Genomic DNA, 12,259 nt, shown 5'->3' on the forward strand with positions numbered 1-12,259 from the left:
GCAGCATTAGAGGAACAGGAAAGCTGACGTTTCGGGTCAGGACCCTTCGGAAAAGTTTCTGAACTTCAGAAAAAATTTCTGAAGTGTCCTGACCTGAAACGTCAGCTTTCCTGTTCCTCTGGTGCTGCCTGGCCTGCTGTTTTCCTCCAGCTCCACAGTTTATAATTTGAATGGTTGTGTTGACAACTTTTTAATAAATGCACTTCCCTGAACTACTTCCCAGCAAAGTTGTGGAATCGCTGATGATTTATTTGAAGTGTAGCAGCTGTAAAACATAATGGATATGAGAATTTGTCAGAAGTTTTAAATATTAGAAATATATTAAGTAAATACTTTAAATGCTTTTTAATAAATAATTGTACGAAGAAAAGCAATGTAACCATGCTTGAGATGTTGCTCAATGTATATACACACTCATGAGAACATACAACTAACAGCTGCCTAAATTTTATGAAAGAATGAGTGCCTCATAACATTTTCACAAATGAATATTTTTCCTATTATGGAGTGCAAATTGCAACATGTAATGTTATATCAGGACCATCCTAACTCCTTTCAGTTAAAGATATTGACTCTGTTAAATCAGTAAAGCTCACTTCAGCAAATCAAGATATACTGTCTGACTAGGGATGCAAGCTTTGTTTTATGAATTGAGTTCACTTTGCAGTTAAAAGTGGAAACTAAACTGTTAGTCTAATTTATTGCCTATATGCTGGCAATCTAAACTATGATATTTTGCTGTCATCTGGCAATGGGAATGGACCTGATAGGAAACTAAAGTGTTGTGTGATCAGTCAAACAGCTCTCAAGAAAGCATGAAAGATGCTATTTGTCAGCATTGAAGGATGTACAGATAAAAATTAGCCATCATTGCCAATCAGTGAGTGACTCATTTACAAGTTTGAACTGCTAGAAGCTATTTGCATGACTGGGCATTAGTCACCACTCATTTTAGGATTCACAAGGAGCTGTGCAAAGCAAAAATCTCAGACTGTTCACCACCCCAACCAATGGAACATTTCACTAAGTATTCTAAGAAGACAATGAAGCACAGGTTAAAATCCCACCATATCTGCTGAAATTCAATTCAATTAATAAAGCTGGGATATGAAGTTAATCTCATTGCTGGTGACCAGAACTAACTATTATCTTTTTGATGTAGAAGCCCACCTAGTTTATTAATGTCCTTTAGGGAAGGAAATCTGCAGTTCTTACCCGTTGTGGCCTAAATGTGACTTCAGACCCTGAATTGCCCTCTGAAATGGAAGAGCAAGACACTCAATTCAAGGGCAAGTGGTGACAGGCGACGGTCACGTCTTGGGAAAGAATAAAATAAATGATGTTGACGGTGTGTGAACCCTTATCATATGACAGTTATAATAAGATACAGACAGTGGTCTGGCATTTAACAATAGTGCAGGAGATGCTTAGTCAAGGAATAATTTAATGGAAATGTGGGCAGAAATAAGTTGCAGAAAATCATTGTAATTTATCTAAAGCCTGAATTTAGGAAAAAGCAGTAATGATGGATCAAAAAGCTAATTCTTTTGATCAGAGGTGTCCTCACAGCTGCCTGTAGACACTACGCATTGACAATGAGGTCCTTCAAACCCAGCTAGGGTAGGTCTGTCTGCTCATTGCATGTCTATCACATTTGCAATTCTGAGGGGCTCAGTATTTTAGAAAAGCGACTTTATTAATCTGAATGAGAACATGTTCAAATGTTAAAATGTTCAGCAACTTCAGGAGAATGCAAATTGATACAAAATTAGATCAAAGGTTCATGGAATGACCCCATAAGCCACACAAGCATGTCGCCTGTCACCACTTGCCCTTGAATTGAGTGTCTTGCTCTTCCATTTCAGAGGGCAATTCAGAGTCCTTACTGTAGGTCTGAAGTCACATTTAGGCCACAACAGGCGAGAACTGCAGATTTCCTTGCCTAAAGGACATTAAGAAATTAGGTGGGCTTCTACATCAAAAAGATAATAGTTAGTCCTGGTACATAACCATACACCTCCATGATTCACAGTTGTGTGGTATGCATCTAAATGATGCACAGCTGTATGGTACTCACCTATATGGTACCTGGTTGTATGGTACACCTCTCCATAGCTCACAGCTGTATGGCATACACCTGCATGGTACACAATTGCATGACACACAAAGACAAATAGGCTTGGATATACCTGTAGATCCTTGTGAATTAAATTAACTTGCTAGCCGTTTCTAGCCTATCAATTTTCAGTTTATAAATCATTTATCTGTTTTATTAACTGTTATAATCAATTATGAAAAGAAGCTGCATGGAGTATATGGAAATGACTATGTTATTGGTGGTGATGTAAAGATGAAGTGACTCTGACTTCAGCTGAACAGAGAGAAATGTGGAATGGAACTTTGAAAGAAACATTGTACTAAAGGAGCTGTTCAGTGCGATGCATATCTTAGTGTAATTAAAGAGTTCAAAGTATTATAGAGAATGGGAGGGCCGTAATGTTGGCTAAGGATAAACTGGAGATGCAAGCATTAGCATCAAAACATTAGCATTGAGACAAGCAGTGCAGCCTCTCAAGTGTGAACAACCAATGACCTAGATAACAAAGACAGTATAGAATCCATGAAGAGACAACCAGCAGGCAAGAGTCTGTGGAAGAAGCACAGTTCATAGACTTAGCTGCAGCAGTCAATAATATAGTACCAGTGGGCTCTCAAAGCACTTATAAATTGTCATTGAACAAAATAAAATTAAATCCACTCTGGGGAAATAAACAGAATATCAGTAAATGGATAGAATCATTCCATGAGAGCTAAGTTAGTCATTCAGTCAGTGGATTGGTGAAGGCTATCTCAGTATGAGTAAATTTCTTTGTTGTAACCTGGGTGATAAGTGGTGGAATGGATCATCCCTTTACTCTAGAGCCCATTAGTGGAATTGCAAACCAGGCTATCTCTGTGACAGACAGACAGACAGTCCTGTCTTTTGAGTTTGCTGCCCCTACGTAGCTTATACAGTTTTGCTTCTGGCATCTAACATCAGGGATAAAATGACTTCCCCCTTGAGCAAGTAATCAGACAGAATCAGCATGGATCAGATAAAGGTAAGCCACACCTGACAAATCAAATTGACCTTATTGAGCAGATCACAAATACGGTGGACAGTTAGGTTTGGTCTGTGTGGACAGCCAGAATGTGTCTGAGAAGTTTGTGCTCAAGTGATCAATGGCAAAAAGGAATGTGCACAGAACTGGAAGTAACTTTAGGACATTGTTGGTAATTGGTTGGGGTATAGAAAAATTAATGTAGGAAATGTTCTTTGATCAGAGGATTGAGAACAAACGATACGGCCAGGAATATATTTGGGAGAGGGTCAAGATTTCATAATAAAAATTGAATAGAATAAAGAATTGTACATCCAAGTACGTAGATGACAGTAAATTAGAAGGCACAGTAACTTGTGCAGATACAGAAGCAGCAAGTTATAAAGGGACCCAGCCGGACTCAATAAATGGACAAACCTGTGGCAGACCTGGTCTGGGGTGAAGATGTGTAATTGTCTAAGGAAGATACAGCTGAGTGTTTCCCTTATGGGAGACAGCAGCCAGTGTTGACGATCATTGGAATCTATATACAAACAGCGCTACAAGTTCAAGTGCAAGTATGTAGAAGTAATCGAAAAAGGCGAATAATATCTTGAGTGAAAAATAAAAATTGCTGGAAAAGCACAGCATGTCTGGCAACATCTGTGGACAGAAATCAGAGTTAACACTTCGGGTCTAGTGATCTTCCTCAGAACTGCTGTGCTTTTCCAGCAATTTCTGTTTTTGTCTCTGAGAAACTGCATCCTCATTTTTTGTTGTTTTTTGTTTTAATACCTCAAGAGCTTTAGAGTGTAAAACCAGGAAAATATAGAAAAATGATCAGATTTGATCAGGAATACTTTGTTCAGCTTTGTGAAGTGAAGCTGTGTGACACAAATTCACCATAATGAAATCAATGCTAAAAAGCTTAAAATGTGTGGGCAGGTTCCAAAAATGTAAGACATATTCTCTGATGTTGAGAAGGCTGAGGAATGATCAGTTCAAGACCCTAAAACTGATGTGATTCTGCCCACAGTGTAGGTAGAGGAAAATTATTTTTCTTAGCAGGGAAATCAGATGGGGGGTGGTGGATGTGGTGGTGTGGTGATGTGGAAAACAAACTTGAAATTAGAGATAGTAGGAACTGCCGATGCTGGAGTATCTGAGATAATAAGGTGTAGAGCTGGATGAACACAGCAGGCCAGGCAGCATCAGAGGAGCAGGAAAGCTGACGTTTCAGGTCTGGACCCTTCATTTAACTGAAAAAGGGTCCAGACCCGAAATGTAAACTTGAAATTAGAACTGGCTATTTAAGAGTGAAATCAAGAAGTCATTCTTGATACAGTCATTCTGGTACAGTTAGAAATTTTAAGATTGGGATAAGTAGATTTTTAGTTGGTAAATATACAGAAAAATATGGAGATCAGTAAATGCAGTTGAAGTAAAGGCCAGCATGGGAAAACCGTATCAAAGGACTGAATAGCCTAATCCTCTTTCAGTCTTCCTACGCAGACAATCATGTGTGGTACGTCTGTTTAACCAGTGGACAAACACCTTGAAAGGGGATCCAAACAATAGAACAAGTCAGTTGTTATGTCCTAGGAACAATTAGTGCTGAAATATAGTTCAGCAAATGAATTCATTATGATATTTTTTCACACGAAGAGAGGCAGTATGAAGCAATGAGCTGAGCTTTAAAATGTTGAAGATAACCAATGGGATCTTTGTGGGAAGTATTTTGTATTGAACCACAAAAGACCTACGGGAGTAATTACAAGATACAGATACTGTGAGCTAATCATAACAGAAAGTTTCTCATTCATATGTGTATCTGATCTTGGGAAAAGGACAGTGGTAAATCTAAAAGTGGGTTTCAAACATCTCTCAACTCTCCTATTCTTCAAACCTTTGAGGCTGATTTCCCAACACTAGACTCTTTCCCAGCATGAGTAGGAGGTGCAATGACATTGTCTGGCTGGTTCACCAACCATATCCTGTTTGGGTTATCTCTCTGGTAACAAACGTGGAGGGGAATTTTTCAGGTAAGGGCTGAGCATCCCCACACCAGTCTCTCACAAAGTAATTTTTAAAAAATATAGGAAACCCACTCACTGACCCACCCAGCTCAGTGTGAGCAAAACCCCTGCTACTCCTGTTTATATCTGTCAGCCAGGGCTTCCTGATTGGACCAGGTTAATGGCACCAATAAAGGAACTCAAGTCATATGAGATCCACCTGATTGACCTTGTTACAATCGTTACAGTGCAGTAACAGACTTTTTTAAAGCTTCCCTTAATCTAAGGAGAGACACAATGGGCAGTCAGCTGAGTGGAGTTGAGATCACAAACAGATCAGGGTTGTTCTGATTGAATGGCCCAGCATGGTGAGTGGCCTACTTCCACTCCTAAATTTTATATTTCTGTTTTATAGACGAGGGAGCCAAATCTCAATGTTATCCACCCATCTAATTGTCTTTTTCCCCTTCTGTTTTCATTCTTCATTTGCACCCTAGCTATTGCCAGGATAAGGATGTCTGGTCTTTATTTCCAGTATCTGTACTTGGCTATTTTTCTCTCATTGATTTGTATTTTTCATTACTGGTTATCACAAGTGAAATCTGTTTTCTATGAAATAGGAAGCTGTGAAACAGTTATTCTTTTAGTTATGGTTAGCTCACAGTATCTGTATCTTGTAATTACTCCCGTAGGTTTATTTTTTTGTGACTCAATACAAAATGCTTCCCACAAAGATCCCACTGATTATCTTCAACATTTTAAAACTTGGCTCATTGTTCATGCTGCTCCTCGCTGTTCCCAGTAAGAAAAAGAAACAATTCTGATAGATTAATTTGCTGAACTACATTTCTTCAGCACTATTTGTTTCTAGGATACAAGTCAGAATCAGGGGAAATGCAATAGGTTGGGAGGGGGAGTGCATAAGAATATGTAATTGGAAAGCAGACAATATAAGCTTTATAATACTTTAGTTAGTTTGCACTTAGAATAGTGCATTCAATTCTGATTACCACATTACAGGAAGGATGTGGGGGCTTTGAAGAGAATGCAGAAGAGGTTAAGAGGATGCTGCTTGGATTAGAGGGTATGAGGTATAAGGAGAGGCTAGAAAAACAAGGGATAGTAAGAACTGCCGATGCTGGAGTCAGAGATAACACAGCAGGCCAGGCAACATCAGAGGAACAGGAAAATTGACATTTCGGGTCAGGACCCTTCTTCAGAAATGGGGAGGGGGAAGGGAACTCAGAAATATAGAGGATGGAGTGGGACTGGGGAAGGTAGGTGGAATGGTGATAGGTGAGTGCAGGTAGGGAGTGATGGGGATTGGTCTGTGAGGTGGGAGGAGCAGATAGCTGGGACACCACTCACCTATCACCAACCCACCTACCTTCCCCAGTCCCACCCCTCTTCTATATTTCTGAGCTCCCTTCCCCCTCCCCATTTCTGAAGAGGCTTTTAGATAAGAACATGAATATGCAAGGAATTGGAGGGATATGGAACAAGGGCAGACAGAAGGGATTAGTTTAATTTGGTGTCATGTTTGGCACAACATTGTGGACCAAAGGACCCATTTCTGTGATATACTATTCTATGTTCTAATATGAGATTAGAATAACAGACAACAGAGAAGGTAACCAAAACATCATCTACCTGAACATGAATAGGAAATGGGTAATAAGGGTTTGAGTGGATCCTGCTGTGAACAAAGTGATATATGGTTAAGGGCAAAAGGTAAAGCTAGAATACCTGGTGAGTATTTTTATGTCATGGTTATTAGGGAAGGAGATGCTGAAAATAGAGATTATAGTCATAATGAATTTGGTAAAACTTGAGAGACAATCTGAACTGGAAAGGCTGGCTATTTTTAGCATGGTTAAGTCAGTGTCCAGGTGGATCCCAGGTTGCTAGGGGACTTTCAGTGGAGATAGCAAAAGGCCTTGTCTGGAATGACTGCACAAGGGCTGGTATCCCATCACCTATTTACACACAAACAGTCCTCAACTTTAGTATTGCCTCACTGAGAGTCAGGCACCAGAGTGTCAGTATCACTTTTTATGTCAGCCAGAGCTCCCTGATTGGACCAGGTTAACAGCTTCAATCAGGGAACTAATACTGAATGAGATCCAGCTGGCTGACCTCATTACAATCACATGACAAAAACTTCCAACCTTCCCTTAATACTGGGAAGACATCAAAATACTAGAGTGCTGAAAATGTAACACCCTTATTCAAGGAAAGTTTTAAGGACCTGCGGATTTAACGTTAATGTTGGGAAGGTTTTAGAAACAATAATCAGGGGAAAATATTAACAGGCGCGAGGAACAATTAGAATAGTGGCTCTTGACCAATGTAACCTAATTTTCTGATGGAATAATAAAAATACATTGCTGAAGGGAATGCTGAGGATGTTGTTTATATAGATTTCTGGAAAGCATTTGACAAAGTATAACAAAGGCTGATTGACATCATTGTGGGATAGTTGGGTCTGTGTCAGCTTGGTTTAGGTAAAAGGATTGGTCAATAGAGTTGCAGTGGAAGACATTTAAGGGAATATGTTAGAATATGCAGAATAGACACACTCCAATGAGTAAAAAAGAAATCCACGAGACAGATCCACCATCCATGGTTAGCTAGAAATGTTAAAGATAATACCAAACTTAAGAAAAAGCATACAAATGTACAAAGACAATTGGCAGGTCGGAAGATTGGAAAAAATATGAAATGTAAACGCAAAGAATGACTGAGAAAATGAATAAAGAGTGGAAAAATTAGAGTATGAAAGAAGGCTAGCCAGAAATCTTGTAAGATATAGAAAGACTTTCTACAAAGAAGAAAAAAGTTGTTAACAATGTGAACATTGATCCTATAGAAATTCAGACTGGTGAATTAATAATAGCAAATAAAGAAATGATAGGTGAATTGTACAGGTGTTTTGCATCAAACTTCACTCTCAACATTGATATACAGAGGAATCTTAGGGTACAAGTCCATAGCTCCCTGAAAGTGAGAACAAGAGTAGATAAGGTGGTAAAGAAGTTGCATGGCATGCAGGACTTCATCGGTCAGGGCATTGAGTATAAAAGTTGGCAAGTCACATTGCAGCTCTATAAGACTTAGGTCAGGCCACATTTGGAGCATTGTGTAGTCACCACAGTATAGGAAGGATGTGGAGTCTTTTGGGGATGGTATAAAAGGGGTTTACCAGGATGTTGCCTGGATTAGAGAGTATTAGCAATCAGAAATGTTGGACAAACTTGGATTATTTTTGCCAGAGTGTGGGAGGCTGAGGGGCGATCTGATAGAAGTGTATAAAACTATGAGAGGCATGGATAGGGTGGATAATCAGAGGCTTTTTCCTGGGGTGGAAATGTCAAATTCTAGCCGGCATAGATTTAAGATTAGAGGGTGAAAATTTAAAGGAGATGTGTGAAGCAAGTTTTTTTTTTACAAAGGGGAGGTAGATGCCTAGAATACGTTGCCCGGGTAGGCGGTAGAAGCAGATACAGTAGCAATATGTATGAAACATTTAGGCAGAGACATAAACAGGCAGGGAAAAGATAGCTATGGACCATGTGCAGGCAGATGGGATTAGGTTAGAATGGCATCATAGTTGGAACAGACATAGTGGGCCAAAGGGCTTGTTTGATGTTCTGTGCTTGATACAAGAAACATTCCAAAATCTATGATAAACCAGGAAATGCAGGGGTGGGACATTCTCTGGAAAATCATAATCACCAGTGAATTTGTACTGGATAAATTGTTGAAGCTTGTGGACTGACAAGTGTTTTCTATCGCAGGAAGTGATTTATGAGATGATGCATTGATTTTAATTTCCCAAAATTTCCTAGATTCACAGACAGTCCCATTAATTTGGAAGAAAACAAATGTAGCCCCTTTATTCATAAAAGGAAGGAGAAAGAAAATAGAAAAGTATGGACCAGTTATTTTAACATCTGTCATAGGGAAAATGCTAGAAGCTATTATTAATGGTGTTGTAACAGGGCAGTTGGATAATTTCAAGGTAATCAGGCAGAGCCAGCGTAGTTTTGTCAAAGGGAAGTCATGTTGACCAATTTGTTGGAGTTCTGTGAACACATCCTGTGGAAAAAGGGTGCACTTAGATTTCCAGAGGCATTTGTTAAGGTTCCACATCAAAGGTTATTGCTGAAAATAAAAGCTTGTGGAGTAGATGCAGCATATGTGTTATGGATAGAAGATTAGCAGACTAACAGGAAGTAGACAGAATGTGTGAACGGGTCTTTTTCGGGTCGGCAAAATGTAGATTAGTATGCCACAGGAATCAGTTCTGGGATCTCAATTGTTTGCAGTTTACATGAATAATTTAGATGAATTCACCAAAAGTATGATTACTAAATTTGTTGATGACACAAAGATAGGGAAGAAAATAAGTTGTGCAGGACACAAGGAGGTTTCAAAAAGATACCAATTGGGTTAAATGAGTGAGGGAAGATGAATAAATAATGTAGTAAGACGTGAAAATGTCTATTTTGACAAGAAACATAAAAAGAAGCATTTTATCCAAATGGTGAGATGTTGCAGAGCTCTGAGACACAGAGGGATCTGGGTGTCCTAGCACATGAAGTAATTACGGATGCTAATAGAATGTTACATTTTTCATGAGGAGAATTGAATGCAAAAATAGGGTGGTTATCCTTTAGTTACACAGAACATTGGTGAAGTCATATCCGGAGAACTGTACAGTTTTGGTTATTGTGTTTAAGGAAGAATGTAAATATGTCAAAAACAATTTAGAAGAACGTTTATGAGACTAATACCTAAAATGGATGGGTTGTTTTATGAAGAAAGGTCGGTTGGATTAGGGATAGAATTGTAGAATCATTAAGTACAGAAGAGGCCCTTCAGCCATCAAGTCTGTACTGTCAAAACTATACTAAATCTGCACTGGAGTTTAAAAGAGTGAGAGACAACTTGATTGAAGTGTGTAAGATCTTGAAGGGGCTTGACTGGGTGGGTGTGGAAAATATGTCTTCCCTTGTGGGAGAATCTACAACTTGGGGTCATAATTTAAAAATCAGGGGTCATTCATTTAAAACAGAGATGAGGTGAATCTCCATCAAAAAGGATGGTGGAAGCAGAGCCCTTAAATGTTTTTAAGGCAGAGTTGAAAAGATTCTTGTTCAGCAAGGGATTGAAAGTCATCAGGGTAGGTTGGAGTAGAGTCATAGAGATGTACAGCACGGAAGCAGACCCTTCAGTCCAACTCATCCAGGCCGATCAGATATCCTAAATTAATCTAGTCCCATTTGCCAGCATTTGGCCCATATCCCTCTAAACCCTTCCTATTCATTTACCCATCCAGATGCCTTTTAAATGTTGTAATTGTACCAGCCTCCACCACTTCCTCTGGCAGCTCATTCCACACACACACCACCCTCTGTGTGAAAACGTTGCCTCTTAAGTCCCTTTTAAATCTTTCCCCTCTCACCTTAAACCTATACCCTCTAGTTTTCGATTCCCCTACCCTGGGAAGAAGACCTTGACCTAGAAGACCACTATCCATGTCCTTTATGATTTTATAAACTTCTATATGGTCACCCCACAGCCTCTGACTCTCCAGGGAAAATAACTCCTGCCTATTCAGCCCCTCCCTATAGGCCAAACCCTCCAACTGTGCAACATTCTTGTAAATCTTTTCAGAAAGTTTAACAAAATCTTTCCTATAGCAGGGAAACCAGAATTGAACACAGTGTTCCAAAATAGGCCTAACCAATGTCCTGTACAGAATGTAGATTTGAGGTTACAATCAGATCAACCATGACCTTATTGGAGGGGTGGAGCAGGCTTAAGGTACTGAGTGGTCCTACTGCTGTTCTTGATTTTTATCATTGTCTGGTTAAAGTGGGTTTAAGGACAGAAAACAGTGAATTGTGCTAAATGGTTGTTTCTCAGATAGTAGGCTGGTAGATATCAGAGTTCCTCAATGGTCAGTGCTAGGACTATAGCCCTTTTTTATTATTATATGCATAAATGATTTGCATATTTGAATACAAAGTAAAATTGCAAAATTTGCCAATGATATCACACTTAGCAGGATAAGAAACAACTCAATTGCAACCACAGGTAGATAACCCCGCAGAATGGGCAGACAAGTGTCAGGTAGAATGCAATGCAGAGAAGTGTGCGGACTGGCATTTTGGCAAAGGGAAAAGGAGAGGCAATATAGAATATTGGGCAGAATCTTATTGGGGTCTGAGTGGCATGGACTACGGCAGGATTAGTGGTCGAATTGGATGAGTTGATGGTCATTCTTGACTGTAAAACACCTTGTTGACCACCCAAATCCTCTCATTATTATTCAGTATCTCTTTCCCAAGACCACTGGGTGCCAGATGATGATGGACTCCACTGAACGGCCACTTGCAAATCTGATGGGGCTTGCTTTCGGGTGGGGTTCAGAAAATCTGAACAACACCATTTAATCCCCAAAACACAATTAAATTACGGTGGATATAGGGATAATGGGTGTCAATTGACCCTATTAATGATGTGACGATGCTGTGCCTTTCAGAGAGATGTTCTGTCCCGTTACCCTTGCAAGGGGGTGTTGTCACAGTGGTGCTGAAATGTCTCCTTCAGACAGGCAGGGAGTAAACGGCTTTGAGCTCCCCCACGTGTTTTTTTTAAGTAAGACAAAAGAGTCACGAGTGAATGGGGTTTAGGCTCACACAGACCCAGAAAGGCTTTAATTTTGCTTTCAGTTGGTAGAGTAAGTTTTTGCTGGCTACTGAACGCTTGAGTTCTCTGCTGCTAGAGTGAAGTCTTAGACAGAGACGCTTCCTCTTAAAAATCAAAAGGGGCAGACTGTTTCTTTTGACGTTTCTTTCAACTGGACTGGAGAGAGACAGCCCGTGAGAATAATAACTGTGTTGCTGAATTGCCTTTGCCAAGGATGTGTTTCTGGAATGCTGCCTGTATTGGAACAGTTAATAATTATTGGTTAAATAATGCCTTATCTTGTTAAGTATTTCAATAAAGTAAAGTTATGCCAATTCTTCCTTTTCTTATATTTTAGCTGTGTTGTAAGAATAAAGCATGTTTGACTAAAGCCTAATGGTGAATCATAGATAGTAGGAACTGCAGATGCTGGAGAATCTGAGATAACAAGGTGTAGAGCTGGATGAA

The sequence above is a fragment of the Rhincodon typus genome, chromosome 11, assembly GCF_021869965.1.
Source record: "Rhincodon typus isolate 14 chromosome 11, sRhiTyp1.1, whole genome shotgun sequence".
NCBI classification, from domain to species: domain Eukaryota; kingdom Metazoa; phylum Chordata; class Chondrichthyes; order Orectolobiformes; family Rhincodontidae; genus Rhincodon; species Rhincodon typus.